Genomic DNA, 20335 nt, shown 5'->3' on the forward strand with positions numbered 1-20335 from the left:
TTACAAATTAGGATTATTTTCAAGAACACTGTACCACAGATACCGATTATGCAGCCAGAAAAATATACAAATATTTAAAGTCGAATAAAGAATCTTACACTTGCGTATCTTCGAAGCTGTGACTGTAGTGAGAATAGGAAATGCACGCGGAATTTTTGGCGATTTGTGTAATCGTACTCCTTTACGGCATTCTCCATGTTTCTTGCAACAGCTGGCTTAATTTGGTAAGGTGTCAGGTAAAATGAGTAAATACAAAACGTGTGGATGGCAAAATGATATGGAGAATTATCAATACACTGGGGGCATGCCAATCACAGTCGCAGGTGGCTACACAGCTCGATGTAATTTTTGGTGTTGTCTACAATTTATGAAACCAGTTTCAGGACAGATGACAGGTGAAATCGGGTCCAGACACCCCGAGGCCCCACAAGGAACGCATGGGGACTTTATTAAGATGCTACACATGGTGATGAAGACATTAGATTATACATTTTACACATTGCTAGACAGATGCTATGCAGACACATATTCCAAATACTAATGCCAGACGTTACGCATGCATAATATACAAATGCAGGCATACAGATACGATAAATGACGAAATAATGTATGTATACAGATACTAATTACACTATTACACATATATTAAATACGAGTACACAAATATTAAACTGCACTATATAAAACTATGTAGATATTAAACATACTGTCCAGATTTTTAATACGAATGCAGACACAAATGCTAAATACCAATACAAGACAGTACGCAGACACATAATGGACACTGGATACATATCGAGAAGCACTGGACAAGGTCATGACTGCGACAAATTCACGACTGTCATATGAACTGTTCGCTGCCACTGCAGCTCCAGTTTCACAATTTTACAGTTGCTCGAAGGCTTGTCAAAAAAAATCCTATTTGCCTCCCGGGCACTTCAGCACATAATCGGGCGCATTTAGCATAGTGTACACAATATACGTCATAGAACAGATTTCAGCGGAGATCGGTTTTTTTTCTCAAATGTGTTGAGATTCAGCTTGGAGACTGATTTTCTGCATAACTGTATCTGGAGAGAGTCTGGAACACGATACCATTCCTTCTTCACCATAGAAAAGGATCATTACGGTTTTGGAGGTATAATAGTTTGGGGAGGCATTATGTTGGTTGGCCTCACATTCTTGGCTGTAGCTGGTTAGAACCTGGAACACGAAACCTCCCTCAGCAGGGAAAAGGATCATTACGGTGTTGGAGGCATAATGGTTTGGGGAGGCATTATATTGGATATGTTTGATAAAGGCTGTCTGATTACTCTGATGTACAGAGAAGAGATCCTATACCCTTATTTTCGAATTTCAAGGGCGTAGATTATAATTCCTGTTAATGGACGACAACGCTAGTTTTATAGAGCTCAGCAGGCCATGGCTCGCCAGCCAGATCTCCTGATCTGAGCATTATACAGCTTGTCTTGGACTCCTTTTGGAGGGCAATTTCACCTCGCCATCCCCCACCGAGAACCATCCGGAAGCTGAAACCTTCCTTGTTGCAGCAGTGGTATAGACTGCCACAGAAACTACTCAATTGCTTCTTGTTCAGTATGTTATTAAGTTGCGTGAACTCTCTGGCTACGAGAGAAGGCCATATCCCCATATTAGATTCATTTTAGTTCGATTTCACAGCATTGATTTAGGACATCCTTTGCAGTATGAACGTTACTGAAACTCATGCTTATTTAAAATGACTTTTAAATGGCATATGTCTTGCTCTGTTATAAATGTATATTCGTACTTAATTTCATAAAGATATGGCCATTACGTTTTCAAAAATTCGACTTATATTTATTTTACACTTTTATTTTTACGTTGCTTTGTATTTGTTATTATTTCCTTATCTCTTTGAATTAGTGCGTATGTAAGGAATTTTCTCCTTTTTTAGAGTATGGCTTGGAAATAATTGAAACACATTGCTGACAGTCAGGAGGTCTGGGGCTCCAATCCCGGTGAGAGCTTTTCTGATCTTTTATAAATCTTGCTCCGGAAAAAACCTAATGATTCTACACATTTTGCCCAGGCAACAAAATACGGGACACCGGAATTTTACCAACATCTTTGATAATTAGACAAAATAATCCCAAGCTCTCCGCTCAGCTGGATCCAGGTTCCTGGATCTGATGGTAGATGTGTGATGTAGCGAAAAACACTGCACATTTCTGTTGAGGGTGTACTGTGCAACTGCATGAAAGCTGAAATTAACTAACATGGCACAGACCTAGCCCATGTCCTGCTAAAATATTTTGGATATCCTTCATCTTCTTGATGAGTGCCTTTTGTCTGATGATATGCGTAGGAACAGAATTCTCTCAACAGCATGTTCCGCGGATTTGAGATGATGGTTAGATATCAGGACAGGCCATCAGGTAATGTTCAGGAGTTCCCATACTACAGCAAATGCATTGGTCAGAATAAATTTGGCTGCGTTTATGAAAATAAACTTGCATTAGGTCCTGACTTGCAATACAATATGGAGCTGAAGAGTGGAAGTATGCTGATTTTGGGAAAGGATGACTTCGGAAAACCAAGACATTTCGCTAGGTATTGGGCAGAAAGGTAAGCAGGATGGTTGAGAGGTTGAGTTAGTGGGTACGACAGGTTGGTAGGAGGTAAGTTATCGTACCACTGCTAAGTTAGTAGGGATTAGGCACCTCACTGAATTGTTCCAGGCATATTGTTCTGGGAGGATAATTTGAAAGCGAGAATGTACAGTAACATTCATCGAATCATTCAGCAGTAAAAGTCTAGTGCCATTAAGGAAATTTCAGAAATAAGCCAAGACAGGGGACTTTTTACTACTCAGAAGATATAAAGAGCAAAATGGTGGTTATTTAAAGAATGTAATTTTCAAAACTAAAATAAAATTAATTTCTTAGAAATGTGTTTCCTGTTTATAAAAGAATAAATGTATATTATTAATAAATCCAAAAGTTACTCTGTTTTCAAATGTGAATTTTAGGCCTCTCTGTATCTATCTATCAAGAAAGGGTGCGAAACAGCGACTTCATTAGCATTCAAATTAATGTAAATGTCATAATGATATTGTAGGGTTTATATTTATTTTAACTCTAACATTTATTTTAAGTTTAAACTATCTTTCCTGTCAAGCCTTACATTCCCCTGGAACTGCCAATGCCAGAATATGTAAATTTGAGTAGAACGCGCAAGGATTCAAATTATCAGCGGAAGTATTATGATTTAAATAGAAGGAAAACAAGTTCGGTTTGTGATATTCTTACTTCACGAGCGCGGAGGTAGTTAGCGAGAAATTGAAGAACCCCGCGTTTCGGCCTATGTGCTTGGCGGGAAGTAGTGTTAATCGTCCAAGTGAGCTTCAAGTCTGCTGAATTAGCAGCGGTATTGTAAAACGCGGTGAGTTAGTTATTTTAGAGAGCCTAGTAGTTAGAGTCTTGTCTTTAGTTTCTTTTCAGGTTATTATTTTTATTTGACTGCCGAGTTGGCACAGTCTGTGAGCGTCAAGAGCACGCAATTGTAATTTATTACGTTGAATAAAAAGGGACTTAAACCCTTTACAAGACTCTGTGTTTTATCCTGTTTTCACAGTCACCCCTTGGTTGCGTGCAAGTTGGAGGCGCGCAACGTTATATTGGCGCCCGAACACTTATCGAACTGAAATGGCCGAAAATTGGATGGAAGCCGCTGGACAACACCAAGAAATGACAACTCAGTTGGAAGGATTTGGATACCTGGTCCAGACTTTGAGAGCGTCAATCAAGCCAAACGTCCATTTCGACGGAAAAGATTCGGTGTCGGTATTTCTAGAAGGTCTAGAAAACCACTTTCAGCTCTACCCTCTTCCTGAGAGACAAAAAGTTGCCATCGCCACATCAGCACTAAGAGGACAGGCCGCGCTATGGTGGAAAAACATAGGCAAATTTTTATTAGGGGAGTTTGGAAGCCAGATATATACATTTGAAAATTTCAAAAAATCGTTAGTGAAGGCCTTCCCCATAATGAAAGATCGCGCACGGCTGGAAGCCGAACTATATAGTTTCTATCAACGGGATACAGCAGAATTGACGGACTTTATTCTACGAAAAATCAAGCTAACGGATATGCTGTATGGAAAGAAACCCGATTCGGAGATTATTGAAATAATATTACCAAGATTGTTACCCGCTGTTCAAGACTACTTTGAAATTAGAAACCCAAGCACATTGCAGGAACTTTTCGAATTGGCGGTGAAGTTTCAAAATCGCAGAATAGCGGAAAAAGCGAGAGGGGAAACATATTCTCAAAGTACCCGAAGGAAATCTTCAAATGAGGAAACCAGAAATGGAAATCGCTCTTATGGGGGAAAAAGCTATCAAGCTAACGCATCGAAACTCGAAGGTCAAGGCCCAAAAAGAAAATTTGAAAATAAGCATCCGCGTACCCAGAAGACACAGATTGAAAGGAAAGCTTTAAACGAGTAGAGGGGCCTGTGAAAGGGAGGGTCCAGACCCCGGAAGTTTTAAAAAAACCCTCAAATAGACATTTAAATACGGTCATCGTAAAAAACTCACAGCTACCAATTATACAAGTCCTGGTTGGCGATGTACCAGTAGAAGCCCTCATCGATACAGGAGCAGAAGAAAATTTTATAAGTGAAAATTTCTTCAAAAAGAATTTTTATAGGATACGATTATTTAAAACCAGAAATACGGAAATTATAGCGGCGCAAGGAAAAACATGTCACTGTATCGGGAAATTATCATTAAACTTACAGGTAAAAGAGGAAAGTCTCAAAGTATTAATTTTTGTGGTGAACGATCTGCAACACTTATTTTAGGTAAAGAGTTTTAAGGGCCGCGAGGGCCAAATTAAATTTTCAAGATAGTTCCGTGGTGTTGGAGATGGACCAGAGGGTGGTGGAACCTGTGGAGACACCTGAAGTGGACCTTAGCCATCTGAATGACCATGAAAGGAAAGCAATACAGCAAGTGGTGAGTAATTTTTCTCATTTGTTTTCAGAAAAACCAGGAAACTGCCAAATAGTGACGCACAAGATTCAATTAAATGCCGAAAAACCTTGTAGGACTAAGCCATACCGTTATGACAAACAAAAAGACTTAATCATCGAGGAACATATTCAGGAGATGTTAAAGAATAAAATAATAACGCCCATAAATAGTGAGTACGCGAGTCCAGTCGTACTATGTAGGAAAAAGAACGAGTTTCCTCCTTCGGATTAAAGGGCTTGGAGGTTTGATATTGATTACAGAAATCTAAATAGTATTACCAAATTTCCAGTTTACCCTTTGCCGGTTATAGACGAGATCATTAGACAGATCAAATCGACAAGATATATGTCTACTTTGGACTTAACGTCTGGCTACTATCAAATAGATATGAGACCCGAAGATATACATAAAACCGCGTTTATAACAAAATCGGGCACTTATGCATTTTTACGCATGCCCTTTGGGTTTTGTGGGGCCCCATCAACAATCCAGAGAGCTATGGACATTGTTCTAAAGCCTGTCCTAGGAAAATCAACTTTAATTTATCTAGATGATATAATTATAACGAGTAGTACGTTGGAACAACACATTAATGACCTCGAACAAGTTTTTAAATTATTAAAAGAGGCCGGGCTTACAATTAACGCCTCAAAATGCAAGTTCGCAACTAAAGAACTTAAATATCTCGGTTATAAAATTTCGCAAAAGGGTATAGAAACGCAAAATTCAAAAATAAAAGCTATTAAGAATTTCCCACCGCCCAACACCGCCAAGAAACTTTCTTCTTTCCTTGGATTATGTTCTTACTATCGATCTTTCATAAAAGATTTCGCTAATATTGTTGAACCACTCTTAGTAATCAAAAGAAAAAGGGCTAAATTTACGTGGACAGCGGAAGCTAACACAGCTTTTGAAAGATTAAAAGAAGCGCTTATTAATGCCCCTGTTTTAAAATTCCCTGAGGGGGACGAAAACCTGGAAATTGCAGCAGATGCGTCAGACTATGCGGTGGGTGCGGTTCTTATGCAAAATAACCATCCGCTGGCATTTTTTAGTAAAACATTGAATCAGACACAAAGGAATTATACAGCTACAGAAAGAGGAACATTAGCCGTATTAATGGCTGTACACAAATTTCGAGTTTATTTCGGCAAATCGCCAGTAACAGTCTTTTCGGATCATGCGGCTGTTGGTAGACTTTACTCGGGGAAAAACCTAACGCCCAGGTTAATAAGATGGGCTTTAAAACTCCAAGAATATAATATCACAATAAAATATAAACCGGGTAAGGAAAACAATGTAGCTGACGCACTTTCTCGTATAAAACTGGACGATGAAGGAAATGAACTTAAATGCGCTGTGTTGACTTCAAAAATTTTAGATTCTAGAGATACGGTTATTACTGAACTGAAAGCTGATCCTGAATTTGGAAATATCTATGCTTATTTGAAAGACCCCGAAAGCTTTGAGCATACAGATATCGATGCGATAAGAAATAGAGCAAAAAACTATGAAATAATAGATAATTTATTATTTTATACGAAAACAACAAACGAAAATCTTGAGTATAAGCCAGTCATCCCAGCCTCGCTTCGATTAAGCATTTTGAAGGAGTTGCACGAAGCAAAAACAGCGGGCCACCTAGGGGTCAGAAAGTCTTTAAAAAGGGTACGCGAGGCGGTATATTTCCCGCAATTATACAAAATAGTAACGGCGTATGTCAGGTCATGCAATCAATGTCAGTTAATAAATGATATTAATTACAGCCCGGCCGGGTACTTAAATAGCATTCGCGCTACATTTCCGAATGAAATTTTAGGCATAGATCTTCTTGGTCCCTTCCCCCAGAGCGAGTTAAATAAAAATCGTTTTCTTTTAGTAATAGAAGATCATTTTTCAAAATGGACAGAAATTGTTCCACTTAAACGCGCGTCAGCCAAAACAGTCGCAGATGCATTCTTACACAGATACATTTTAAAATACGGTGCACCGATAAAAGTCATTAGCGATAACGGAAAACAATTCATTAGTCAAATATTTGAAAACATATGCAATGGACTTGGCATACGCCATATCAAAATGGTTCCGTATAGACCACAAGCTAACATAGCAGAAAGAGTTAATAAAAATATAGTAAAAATAATTCGCAGTTACGTGAGCACACATCACAAGCGCTGGGATGGCTACATAAATGAATTAGCTTATGCTTTAAGAACGGCACATCATGATACTACGGGAAAAACTCCAGCAGAATTATTCTTAGGCCGAAAATTAATTACGCCTTTAGATAAATTATTCTTTGTGCAACAAAGAGAGCAGGAGTTTAAACAAAAAGATGTGCAAAAGTTGATTGATCAGGCGCTTAAAACCTCGGATACGGCAAGAAATAGGCAGAAAATATATTATGATAGAAAACGCCGTGAAGCAGATTTTAAAGTTGGGGATAAAGTATTGAAGCGGAAATTTTCTTTATCAAGTGCCCCAGACAATTTTATGGCAAAGCTAGCTCCAAAGTTTGAAGGCCCCTATGTAATTCAGGAAATCAAAGGAGTAGTCTTATATCTTAAGAACGAGAGAGGGGAAATCTGTAAAGCAAGTTCCGACCAGGTGAAAATATACTATAATCCAAATGATTTTGAAATCCTTAAAAGTTTCTTGCAGGACTCAAGTCTAAACGAAATAGAAGGTCCAGAGACAACAACTATTCCACCACCCAAGAAACAGAGAACTGAAGAGAGACCTAGCACTTCTACAACCCGGACGTCGGTATCAAAAAGAAAAAATAATTTTCAAACTCCAGCGTTTAAGAAAAACAAAAATACAGATGCACCGGGTAAAGAAACCGTGGTAAAGAGAAAAACACCACCTACAAAGGATTGCAGGAAAAATTATACATCAAGGAGAACGCGCACACGGCCACAGAGTCAGGTGCCAGCAAGGCCGCCGTTCCGGAAACTGAAACGACAACAGGAGGCACAAAAACACGACGAACAGAAGAAATTCAAGAAGGACTCCAGACCGGAGGACGTCAAGATCAGCCGTCCCAGGGATAAACGGAAATGCCAACAACCAGACGATTACTCCGCCAAGAGGCCAGCATGTAGAGGACGCAAAAGAAAAAGTCAGGTGGACGACACTCAGAGGGCAGTAAGGAGAAGATTAACATCCATGAAACCTCTAACTTGGGATCAATTCTGCCAAAAACGAATGACGGAGTTTCAAGCATCGAAAACTCAAAGATAAGTTAAAACCTTCTATAATTTTTTTTCTCTTTTGTTCCGAAATGTTATGCATAAGTACGAAGTTCTATGTTTTGACGAAAGTCAATATGTCTCGGTTGAGACTTAGTTTTGTTTTACTTTATTTAGCTAAGGCAAAAGTATTATTAAGTGTAAAAGCTAAAAACAAGCATTTTCTGTTGGTCGAAAGACTAATTCTGTTATGTTAAAGCCAAAATTTGGCCGAAGATAAAAATAACTTCGTATTCTTGTATTAATAAGAATTTTACTTTCAGTGCCGCCAGCTTGGCGAAGAATGAGTAAAGTAAAAATTTATTTTCTCTTATTCATTTTATGGTAAATTGTAAAAAGCATATGTATTAAAATTTTGTAAATGTATGTAAATACTTGAATGTTATGTAAAAGTAGAATTTAGTCTAGAAGCATAAAATTGTAGATGCTAAAAGTGAATGCTTAAAAGCAATGAAGTCAAAATTTAAGTATTAAATTGTAGATAAAGTCATGCTTTAGAGCGAAAGCCTGCATGTTTAAAGATGAATGAGGGGGAAGTTAGAATGAATGTGTTTTGTAGGGTTCTCCACCTACATTTGAATTTTTTAAGAATATTAAAGTAGCTCATGGAGTTGTAGAATGTCGAGTAAGGTGTGTCTAGTTGATTGTTGAATTCTAACAAATCATGGTGGTTAGGGGAAGTGTTGTAAGACTAAAACACAAATATTCCCGTTTGACACCACACACGGTGGAGAGCCAGGGTAAAGTTAAATTAATGCTTGAAAAATTGAATGAATGTGAATTAAGCAATAAGTAAGAAAAACGAATCGTTAAAAACAAAAATTTATTGTGTCAAGAAAGTGTAAATTATAATGTATGTAGAAAGATACTGATACTTATTCCTTCCAGATGCTGGAAGGAAAGACCAAGATTGATTGATGAAGTCCAGGAAAAGTTGCTGTAAGAAGAGAGCTTTATAACGAGCAACAGAATTTTAGTATACAAATTGTTACATAAGATTTTTTTTTTTGTGTAAACGAGGTTCTCGCCAGTTAGTTCAGAATTAGAGAAACTTACAACAGGTCGTTTGTAGGACCTGCTTCCAAGTTTTCCAAATTCTGGCAGCGGCAAATGTAGGGTTTATATTTATTTTAACTAACATTTATTTTAAGTTTAAACTATCTTTCCTGTCAAGCCTTACTTTCCCCTGGAACTGCCAATGGCAGAATATGTAAATTTGAGTAGAACGCGCAAGGATTCAAATTATCAGCGGAAGTATTATGATTTAAATAGAAGGAAAACAAGTTCAGTGTGTGATATTCTTACTTCACGAGCGCGGAGGTAGTTAGCGAGAAATTGAAGAACCCCGCGTTTCGGCCTATGTGCTTGACGGGAAGTAGTGTTAATTCGTCCAAGTGAGCTTCAAGTCTGCTGAATTAGCAGCGGTATTGTAAAACGCGGTGAGTTAGTTATTTTAGAGAGCCTCTTAGTTAGATTCTTGTCTTTAGTTTCTTTTCAGGTTATTATTTTTATTTGACTGCCGAGTTGGCACAGTCTGTGAGCGTCAAGAGCACGCAATTGTAATTTATTACGTTGAATAAAAAGGGACTTAAACCCTTTACAAGACTCTGTGTTTTATCCTGTTTTCACAGTCACCCCTTGGTTGCGTGCAAGTTGGAGGCGCGCAACGTTATAATATAAAGATATTTTTCCCAAATTCCTTTGGTCTTTGAAGTTCATTTTAGAGAATTATCAGAGCAGATATAAAGTGTAAATTAAATTAAAACATTTTAAATGAATACAGGTATTTTTTAACCAAGGAATAACAATGAATTATGAACTCAGTCTTCAGTTTCTGAGGTAAAACATAGTGGAAAGCTATTGTTATTCATACTTAACATATAACTTAATAAAATTGTTTAAAACAGTGCACATAAATTATAGGTAAGTCTAGGTCGATGTTTAAAGACTTTAAAGAGTTCGATTTTCTAATCCAAAAAGCTTAATAAAGTAACAAGATTCAAAATAAAACTTACCTCATTGAAAATCCAATTTCAGTTAATATACTTTGCGGATGAAGGCAATTTAAAATTAACTAGCTTCAGCAACCAATAACAAGTAGTTTGCTGTCCGACTTAGATGACTAAACCTGTGAAATTCGAGTCTCTTGTTTAGTCTCTTTATATTTTTGTCTACTCCAGGATAGAATAGATGAAGTTCAGAAGCTGACTGGAAAGCGAAACAAAAATGGTTTATTATTAATATGATGAATTCGTTCAAAATTAAGCAGACATGAAAGATTATCAATGAAACAATAGAATAAAAAATCGTAACGACATTGAATTATAATATTTAAATTGCAGAATATATAAAATTAAATGAACTTGTCCTTTCACAATCAGGAAACGTATTGAGATCTATACTTCTGCTAAAGACATCCAATAGAGAACTAACTAATGTAATAATTAAAGCAAATCTCGATTTGCTGCTTTTCAAACGAATAGCAAAAATTATCGTTAAATTGAGAATGACTCCTATTTAAATTTTAACGTGATACAGAGAGTTTCTTTTAATAAAATTTGCAAACGCCAGCAATACATTCTGGTTGGAAAGACAAGAAAAAAAGAATTTAAGAACACTTAGGGCAAAAGCTACAGCTTACGAATTTGGGAATACAGATGAAAATTAAATTTCAACGCAGATAAATTATATTTCAACGCAGAGAAGTATTTTGAGGTGATTCACTAGAACCACCGGCTACACTGAACCTCAACAACAGACATAAGATTGATTAGAAGTGGGTGACAGCAGCGGCATTGGCAACACGTAGCGCTGAAGCCAGCGATGAAGCCTAGTACAATTTACAAGTAAACACATGAAGATGCTCCTCATTACTACGAACTCAAAATTTAAAAAAAATGTATAGAACAATTTTTAAAACATAATGTGTCTGCAGTACACTAGAGTGGAGTGAAAAAGTGCAAAAAAGTTGTTTTCAAATTTTATTATTTCCTGACCAACAAATAGTTCTACTCGATGATAAAAAAACCGGTGAAAAAAATTGCAGCTTAGTCGCTGGTCATCATCAGGCTCTGCATGAGTTAAATAAAAAAGATCAATGTTAATGTTAATGAAAACATCAAACTGTTTTAACAATAATTTCTAATGATTTTTACAACATTTTTGCTTTAGAACATTTTTACAACATTTTGCAACCCGCGTCTAATCAATCTTATGTCTGTCGTTGAGGTTCAAGGTAGCCGGTGATTCTAGTGAATCACCTCAAAATACTTCTCTGCTTTGATATTCAATTTGGAAAAAACAAATTGTTATATTTTCACTTTGCAGTGAGTTTTTTTTTTTTTTTTTTTTTCAGTATTCTTCTTGTGCCAAGTTCTTCAATATGTGCTCGTTCATCTTCCAGCATCGCCAACGGGATGTTTTCAGACCGAGCAAAATAATAGTTCCTCTGAATAACTTCGTGAACAATTGTTTTCAAATTTCCCATCAAGAATGAACTTTTGATCATTCCGTGAATCTGACGTGCTCCATATGTTCCTCTCGGGATTTTCTTTATTTCAAACCAGAGCGGCACATAAACTTTGATAACATATTCGGCTAGTAGCTTCGAGTCGTCTGATGGTTCGACGGTTGATACATAAAGGAAAAGACTCCCGTTGGACGTAGTGAGCCATCTTGAGTGGACCATCTTCCTAGGAGTCCTGTTTGCTAGGTCTGAATGGCACTCTCCCTAGGATGCTGCCTTAGAACTATCAAGGATGTATGATCTGTACTGAGGCCTTGGTTGTCAATCTCGGATAGATCAACTGGAACAGAAACATAACCTGTCACGGGAAGTGTTCACATATTTTCGTGGATTTTCCTATTGTTCCAGAAAACTGTTGTGGCCCAGACGTATTTCCCCCAATTTTCTGGAGAAGAGGACGAGGAGGCAATTCATTGGTGTGCAACAAGCATACAAACCAATGAAATTTTGTGGCTAACAAAGATCTCAAACAGATCCATTTCTAGTTGACGCCATCTTAGTCCAACATAAGTAATAACTGATAAAGGAGCTGACAAAACATACCACACAACCAACTAATTGACAATAAAAAGTCGTTGAAAGATCATGGAAGCCACATGATTGCTTACTCCATGACAAAATCCATATACAGATTAGAACTCGTTCTGCATCTAGTAGCATATTTTGGCATTAAATTTGATATTTTGGTGTGGGAAGTAATTTCTCGAGATAATAGTGCCGTTTTTGACAAAGCAGTTCATTAAAAGAGCGTAAAACCGTTAAAAAATTCAGTACAGATATTCACGTTAGACGTGGAACCTCAAGATATCAATATTTTGGGTTGAACTTTGAACACAATTTGTTCTAGCTCATCTGGAGCCATATAATGACTCAATATGAATTTCAAAAAAGATTTTTTCGCTTCATCCTACTGTACACCAACCCTCCTGATACTTTGATTTGAAAATATCGCATCGATCATAGTTTATCCTCTGGTCATAAAGTATTTCGGATCAGAGGACCAAGAAACCAATGACTTAAGAATTACAAAATCTTTAAAGTAATATACCTATAGAATTCTCAATAGAGGGTTCAATTTTTCTACAGATTTTGATTTCAGTTTTTCCCAGTTTACAATATCAGCTTTCTTAATTAAGAGGACCAAGGCTTTTATTTGTTACTTTAGCTTTATTTATGGAACATCACTTTCTCCGCACTCACACATTCAACCGCAAAATCATAAAATCTTTAAAATTAGCATAATTTTAGATTTCCGAATAGTGTTAATTTTCGCCATACATAATCTTTTCCATACTAACCTATCCTAGCTTACCTAATAACCTAATTTCCCTACTTAATAGCCAAACCTAACAAGCACATAACACAGAAGAAACACAGAAAAGTTTTAAAAATAACCTATATTTAACCTAAAAATTTATACACCTCGTGTAATACTAGAAGACTTCATTGCCTGCAACGAGATTAACAAAGCACAAAAGTTAAATATTTAAAATAAGATTTTCATAGAACTAAGTCCACCTGTACATTTTGGCTAAGACTTTCGCCTCAAGCAAATGGGTATGACTGACAAAGGATTAAATCTATTCAAATAAAATTATAAGTTTGGCGCAATTAGAGTTATAACGGTGAACGGTCTTTGCAAGATGCTCACATTTAAATTCAAGAACTGTGTTCATGTATACATTTAAGAGGGTGCAATACTGCAGAAACTTGAAAAATACAAATTTTGATTTAATATCGTTTCCAACATTGTAGTATTCTTTGTCGCAGCAGCACTGGCACATATTTTAGTTCAGTACGACACTGGCAAATGGCAATAGAGTCTATGCTGCATTCTTTGCCTTCTTGCAACACAGACACGCCTCAGTGTGAGACAGGTGATCAGTTTGCCTGTTACTTGTGTACTGAGGCAAACTTACAGATTAACTATTTCGCATCGAGAGAGGACCAAATCTCTTTTCTCAAACATCGAAAATGCCCGGGTATACGATTCGAATGCTTTTCCTTCCCCCATGACAAATTGAATACTACAGCACTAACAATAACCTACTTAAGTAAAGCGACAACTTCTTTCTTGGACTTCATCCTGTGTGAAGTTCCCCCTTGGGAAGGGATAGCAGCTTCGGGATCAATAGCTAAACATTGACAGAAAACAAAAGAAAAAGAGGGTGCATTAAAGTGACAGAACTACTTTTAGTCGCTTCAAAAGAATGATTGACATGTCATTTAACAATTCCTAAAAGCAATGAGCAATGCAGTATCGTCATGGGAGGAAGCACTACGTAGGGAATTATTCAGGCGTTCGGGCGACCTGCCGCTATCTGAATGCTCAGACGTGTGGGACGACTTCGATGTGAAAGAGGTTTAAAGATATAATACATAATGTTCTAGTTGTCGACCATGCGCAGGATAAAGAAGATTGTGCTCAGCTCTGCCGTAAAAATAAGATTACAAGAGCAAATCTATTTAACATTGCATAAACAGTTATCTCGCTAAATTGGCGAGATATCACCAATCTGACAACAGTATTGAAAGCTAATTTTTGTCGCAAAATTTGGCTAAAAATCGTCAAAAGTCGCCGAAATAGGCAATTATTTGGCAACATTTTGGTTCAGTCCTTGTATAACTATAATTGGTACTATAATTTAATAACTGTAATTGATCCTTATGTCTAACTTTAGCCGTATCCGGCTCTTATATGTAACTTATGTGTAATTTTAACCATATATGCCTTCCTGTAATTTCGAGGAATGAAAGGTACTAGAGATTTTTGGCGGCCGGGATAAAACTATATAAGACGAGAGACAGCCTCAGCTCTCAGTTTTTCAGTTCAGAGTTGACTTCGAAGTAATGAGATATCGCCGTGTGAGCTTCGCTCTTTAGATGTCCTTAGCAGTGCTCTGTGGTTTTTGGTCTTGGTAGTTTGAAGAGTAATTACTGATTGTGCTCTCTGATACTGAGAAGAGCTGTACGAATATATTCGTGGAAAATTTCAGAATTGCGCGAAATGAAAGAAAGAAAAGTGTTTTTTTCAATAAATGTTTTTATGATGAAATAAATTTTATGTAGCATTAATCGGTTCTGTGTTCATTTAATCCATTATGGCCCCGTACTAACGTAACAATAGCAAAGAAATCAAACCCATTTTTATTCCATCTGAATATATCTCTTTAATTAGAATGACAAAGGTAAACTTTTCATACTTCTGGAAATGGGACACTAAAACTTTAATGATGTAAAGCATTTCAGAGATCTGAAACGTTAAACTTTTATTGTAAATATTAAGAACGGAACTTCAATGAAAGCAAATATGAATTAACTTCAGCAATGTTTCTTTAGTGAAATAAGAAAAGAATCATTGAATTATTTCAATGATTTTTTTTTTTTTTTTTTTTTTTTTGAAGAAACCGATTTTAAAATCGCAGTGTGAAAATCTCTTGACACAGGAAATGTTTTCAGTCCTCGAAAACAATACTGAAAAAATGCTACAACAATCCAAGAAGAAATATGGCTATATAACAGAGTTTAATTGCCAACAATGCAATATCAAGCTGTTATTCAGCATTTTACATCAATCTAACATTTGAGTCATAAAAATAGGCTTTGGAAATAGAAGGTACAGTAACGGTAAATAAATAAGCTAAGTAGTTTACTTATCATAAAAACTTTTTTTAAAATAAGGAAGATTTCTTATTGTTTTTGCATATTTTAGGCTAACTCAGCAATGTCAAGCGCTAAACCGAAAGCACGTAGAACGGGGAAGCTTTACATCAGGATAGGAACACATTTTTTTTTACTAGTTTGGTTTAAGGCACAAATGAAATACTTAAGAAAAGAGAAAGAAGAGATTTCCTATTCCTCCTTTCTTTTTTTCTTTCTCTCTCTATTTTTTTAAATGGAGCCAGTATCCAAAATCGAAATAGTTCTCAATCCAACATATGCTAAAATAATGAGAGAATCCTGAATAAAAGTTCTGAGTTTCCTCTTTTGCTTGAGATCGCTTTATAATCTACGTTCAATAAAAAGAATTCCGATTTCTGAAAGATAACTGTAGGGGATAAAATATGTAAAAGTATACCCAGGTACTTTTTTCAGATAATATATGCTTTTCATCTTGAACTAATCATGACAATACAATGAAATTAAATCATAGCAATAAATTCCTTTTATTAACTCCTGTGGAATTAATTGATAGAGATTAAATTAGGTGGAATAGAATCACAACAACAACAAATAATACTGGTAGCTTTTTCTTCGCGGGTTGTGGCTCTAAATTGATTATCGTTAAAAATAAGATGGCTGGATTCTTTTTGGTAGGATGGGTCAGCCATGGAAATTCTTGGAGCGAAACTAATTCTTTTATGCTGTACTTTGTTCCGGCTTGATTTTATGGACCAAATTTATTGCCTGTGTGATATTTTTATACCGTAATAATATATTAATGAGTAAGTTTCTCTTAAAAGTGTCCACAAAAACTTCCTGAAGTAAACAGCTTTTACGAATAACATAAAAAGATGATCTTAGTCATATACGAGCATTTAATGATGCAATGAGGAATTAATCGTAGCTATTTTGAAGGAGATTTTATCTGAGATATTTGCATGTGTGTAATATACATAAGGGAGGAAGGGGATGAAAAAGAGGAAGAAATAAAAAGTTTCGTTATTTTTCGACTTTAAACACTTCACAGGTTCAAAATAACTTTGACAAATTAGTAAACAGCGCTTTTTTTAATAAAAAATAGTTTAAAATTGCTCTCCTTTTGTAGTAATAAAATTTTGCTTCAACTTAAATACTTCCAAAATAATTATGACGGCTTCAATTCATAAGCGATTTAACTATGATTTCTGTAAATATAAATCACTATATCATAAAATAATGGTTAATATAGTCTACTGCAAAATTTACTTTGTATCCTGTATTAGGTAGAATTAATTTCAGCAAAATCTTCAAGGTCACATCGGCATCAGTTTCGAGCTCTCATTTAAAATATAGTGTCGTGCATACAGCTTACTAAAGCTTTAGTAAATCTCTAATTAACCATCACGACTTTGATCTTAATGCCATGTCATACTGCAATTTACCTGAAAATCTTCCTATTGTTGGTGATATTATTACAAGGAATACTGACATAATCAAAGACCTAAACTTAAGCCAGCTTTTGAAATTTAGCACCAAATTTAAACCAGGCTACAAAGCTTAAACAAATATTGCCTCAGCTCGATAGAAAGACTTTAATGAAGTTATCGTTTATACTAGCAGTAAAACGAATTTTCTACTACTATATTTTAAGAATGAAAAGCTTATGCTTTCAATAATATATTAAAAAAACTTCTCAGTTTCGTAAACTATCTTTTTTCCTCAACAGGACTGAAATTTAAAATAAAGTCCGTCAGCTTAAGCAGAATTTTACTATCACAAAAGTTGACGAAGCTAGTTACAATTTCAGTATTATTTGAAAAAAAAAATAAATAAAAACAAAATCTTAAATGTTTCAGTTATTAATGGTCGTCCAAAAGAGTTTATTAAGGTTTTTAACGTTCCCGCGCAGTCTACGAAAAGGCCTGGCTGTTACACTCACTCCTACTAATCGTTTTTTTTTTTTTTTTTTTTTTTTTTTTTTGAGGGGGGATATCTGTACACTTACGTTTATTTTAATGTTTTTATACGTACATATATATGTATCTTCCATTACTCAATTCCCTTACTCGGCATTTATTTTTGCAATTTTAGGTCGTAGTCATGTACTTCTTATAACAGAAATTCACTGTATGACGAAATATTTATGTTATCAATGTCAAATTTAAAAAAAAATAATAATATTCTACAAATAACGAAATTTAATTTTTAATTTAAGTTGGAAAAGTTTTATACTCGTTATGAAAAATAAAATTACAAGAAGTTTAACTCCCGTACGATAAAGTTGATCGGGATATTTAATTTCAAAATATGCGATTTTTAGCGTCATGTTCAACTGTTAATAAGGAATCGGTTAATTAAGTTAGAATAATTTGAGGAAATAAATTTAAATGAAGTGCATAAAATGTTCGTAATTTAATGGACTGTACAAAGGATTCATGCGATGTCCACGTTAAATTCTTTTAAGATGTAATCGCGTACTTTAAAACCTTAAAAACGAGAATAAAGCCAGTTGGTATCTAAAATTAGAGACTTGTTTCTAGCTTGTTGTCAAAAAAATTATTTTTCTTGAGCAATTTCTATATTCTAATTCTGACTCTTTGTTATTATTAGTAAAGTTGTTTTATTTTCGAAGACGCATTCGAACTGAATTGCGTAAAGACTTTAATCTTACTATCCTCTATTTCGTAACTTCCGTCAAAATGTCAAAAAGTTAATTGTATTTCTCTGTAGCAGCCATTTTGATGGTTTCACCGCGCTTCTTTTTTGGCAATACTAATTTTCCATACAGAAGTACTTGCTTAGGACCTACATTAAAATACATGTTTAAGATTAAATTACCAGTCCTCTATCTTTATGACAATTTTCTAGCCAACGTCTTTTTATTGACAACTTTATCCTAGTTTATTTGTCAATAGTACAATGTACAAACGCCGATTTAAAACTTTGGTAGTTTTTCAGTTTCGAGAAATGATTCCGACCATATTAAACTAGTTCCCTCCAAATCTCACGCACTGCCTAAGAATGCTAAAATTTTTGCGGCATTTTCCCATCACAAAGCGTTTGGAGACTTTCATTTCTTATATCGTTGCATTTCGAATGGTAAGTCTTCTGCGCTGCAGATAAAAATATTATATTTCGAAGAGTGTTGCCACTGCTCTTTTTCAAATCACAGATTTCTTTAACCAAACATTTATTAAAATTTTACAAAATGCGTAATAAATAATAAACGAAATTCGAAATTCGGGATTCCGGGTGCCAGAATTCGGTTGAATGGCTGTGTTATTCAAATTTTGATGGCTCTAGACACCATCGTTTATTCACAATGCGAGGAACATCAATATATGCATGCGGATTCTCATTTATTTAATTTCTTGAAAAATAATACAAGGTAATAATACTTGTTGGCAACAAATTGAAAAATGTTTCGCTGTTTCTAGTTAATGAATGTAAATTTCATTTCGAGATTAACAGCCCCTTTCGGGCCATAAAATTTTTATGTATTTGTGATATGTTGCAGAGTACCGTATTCTATTACTTCTAGAAGATTTTGAAATGTAGCGCCTGGAGAAATTCGGGATGTTCAATGATTGGGTCAGTGAAATTGAGCATGGGATTGTAAGCAGTATTGCAAAATATCTCATTGGTTGTGTTCCCATGGATAACTAGCAGGGAAGTTGCAATATTATAGACGGCAGGATCTGGAGTGATGTTCCTTATCAGGAGATTCTCCACAATGTATATCGGAACACGGGAACCGTAACCTGTAGCTCCCTAAACACAATAATATTGCCTAAATATGACAGTATAATCTACAGGAAGATTAACCATTCAGATTTCTCTTACGCTACGAATTTCGAGAGCAATCGCTAGTACAGAAATATTGCAGCGAGAAATTACTTGATTATTTTCGCGGATTTTAGGAGGCCTTTCTAAGGTTTAGAATAAGAGATTTTTCTGTGAATGCCGAATAAAACCTCATATTTTTGCTTCTTATCATTTAGAAAACTTTCTGATATTTCTATGTTTTATTTTTATGCTTTCTGTTATATTTTTTAATTTAAATAATTCCTGTGTTTTAGGTGATTATTATTCTTATGTGTTTAGGTACCAGATGTATTTATTGCTCTCGAAACTCTGCCGCTCTAAATTCTCCCATTTTGTCAATATCACATTTGTGTCCGAATTACTTTTAAAACTGTTGCCAAAGATGTTACTTCTACGCATTATTCTTTCTTAAAAATAATATTAAATACTAAATTAAATACTAAAATTGTAGCTATGTGTGTATGTATGTTCCTAACGCTGCGGTAAACAACACTGGTAGTTCGGTCCAAGCTTCGATTCCCGCGAACGGGGTGGCTGCATGGGCGTTTTGTGGTTTTTCCCATGTGTAACGTGTATACGAGCCAGTTTCCCTTAGAAAGTCCTCGACGAAGGCTTTCCTCCCCTTAGGCAGATAGCGCTCGAGGCTTTGCTATAATCACACACACACGCGCGGTAAACAACAATAGCTGGAGCCACCGAATGTTTAATACACGCGAACATGGGTGCAGCAAAAACAAAATATAGAATTCTGAATTCGCTTTTGATTTAGTTTAGATTTTGTATAAATTTAACCAATTTTTGTTTCACAAACTCAGCAATTTGATTTGAGAAGCTAAAACACAGTTTAAAATGAAACGTTTTTATGTTTAAATCGCTAAGCTCTGCCATTCGGCAAATTGTAAGATATTTTCCTTTCAATTTTATTCCACAAATTTGGCTGTTTGAAAGCAACGCGTTTCATTTGCCTGAAACAAAATGCTTTATTATCTCCTCACACCAGAATGCCGCCATTCAGTGTAGCGTAAGATATTTTACTTTTAGATTTAGTTTTTCTTTTACTGAGTCTCCAACCAAGT

General features: G+C 35.5%; 1 protein-coding gene across 3 annotated transcripts in view; it reads right to left on the reverse strand.

Annotated features, from left to right (window-relative positions):
• LOC118192360 (putative G protein-coupled receptor No18) overlaps positions 1-20335 on the reverse strand; it is a 577637-nt gene that overhangs the window by 147568 nt on the left and 409734 nt on the right. For all 3 annotated transcript variants that reach the window (XM_085824932.1, XM_085824933.1, XM_085824934.1), the window contains exon 4: positions 10282-10474. The gene's annotated coding sequence lies outside the window, so the exon portion shown is untranslated. The remainder of the gene's footprint in view (positions 1-10281; positions 10475-20335) is intronic.

Source organism: Stegodyphus dumicola, chromosome 10, assembly GCF_044657685.1.
Source record: "Stegodyphus dumicola isolate Sdum_Otavi_A_Nest chromosome 10, ASM4465768v1".
NCBI lineage: Eukaryota > Metazoa > Arthropoda > Arachnida > Araneae > Eresidae > Stegodyphus > Stegodyphus dumicola.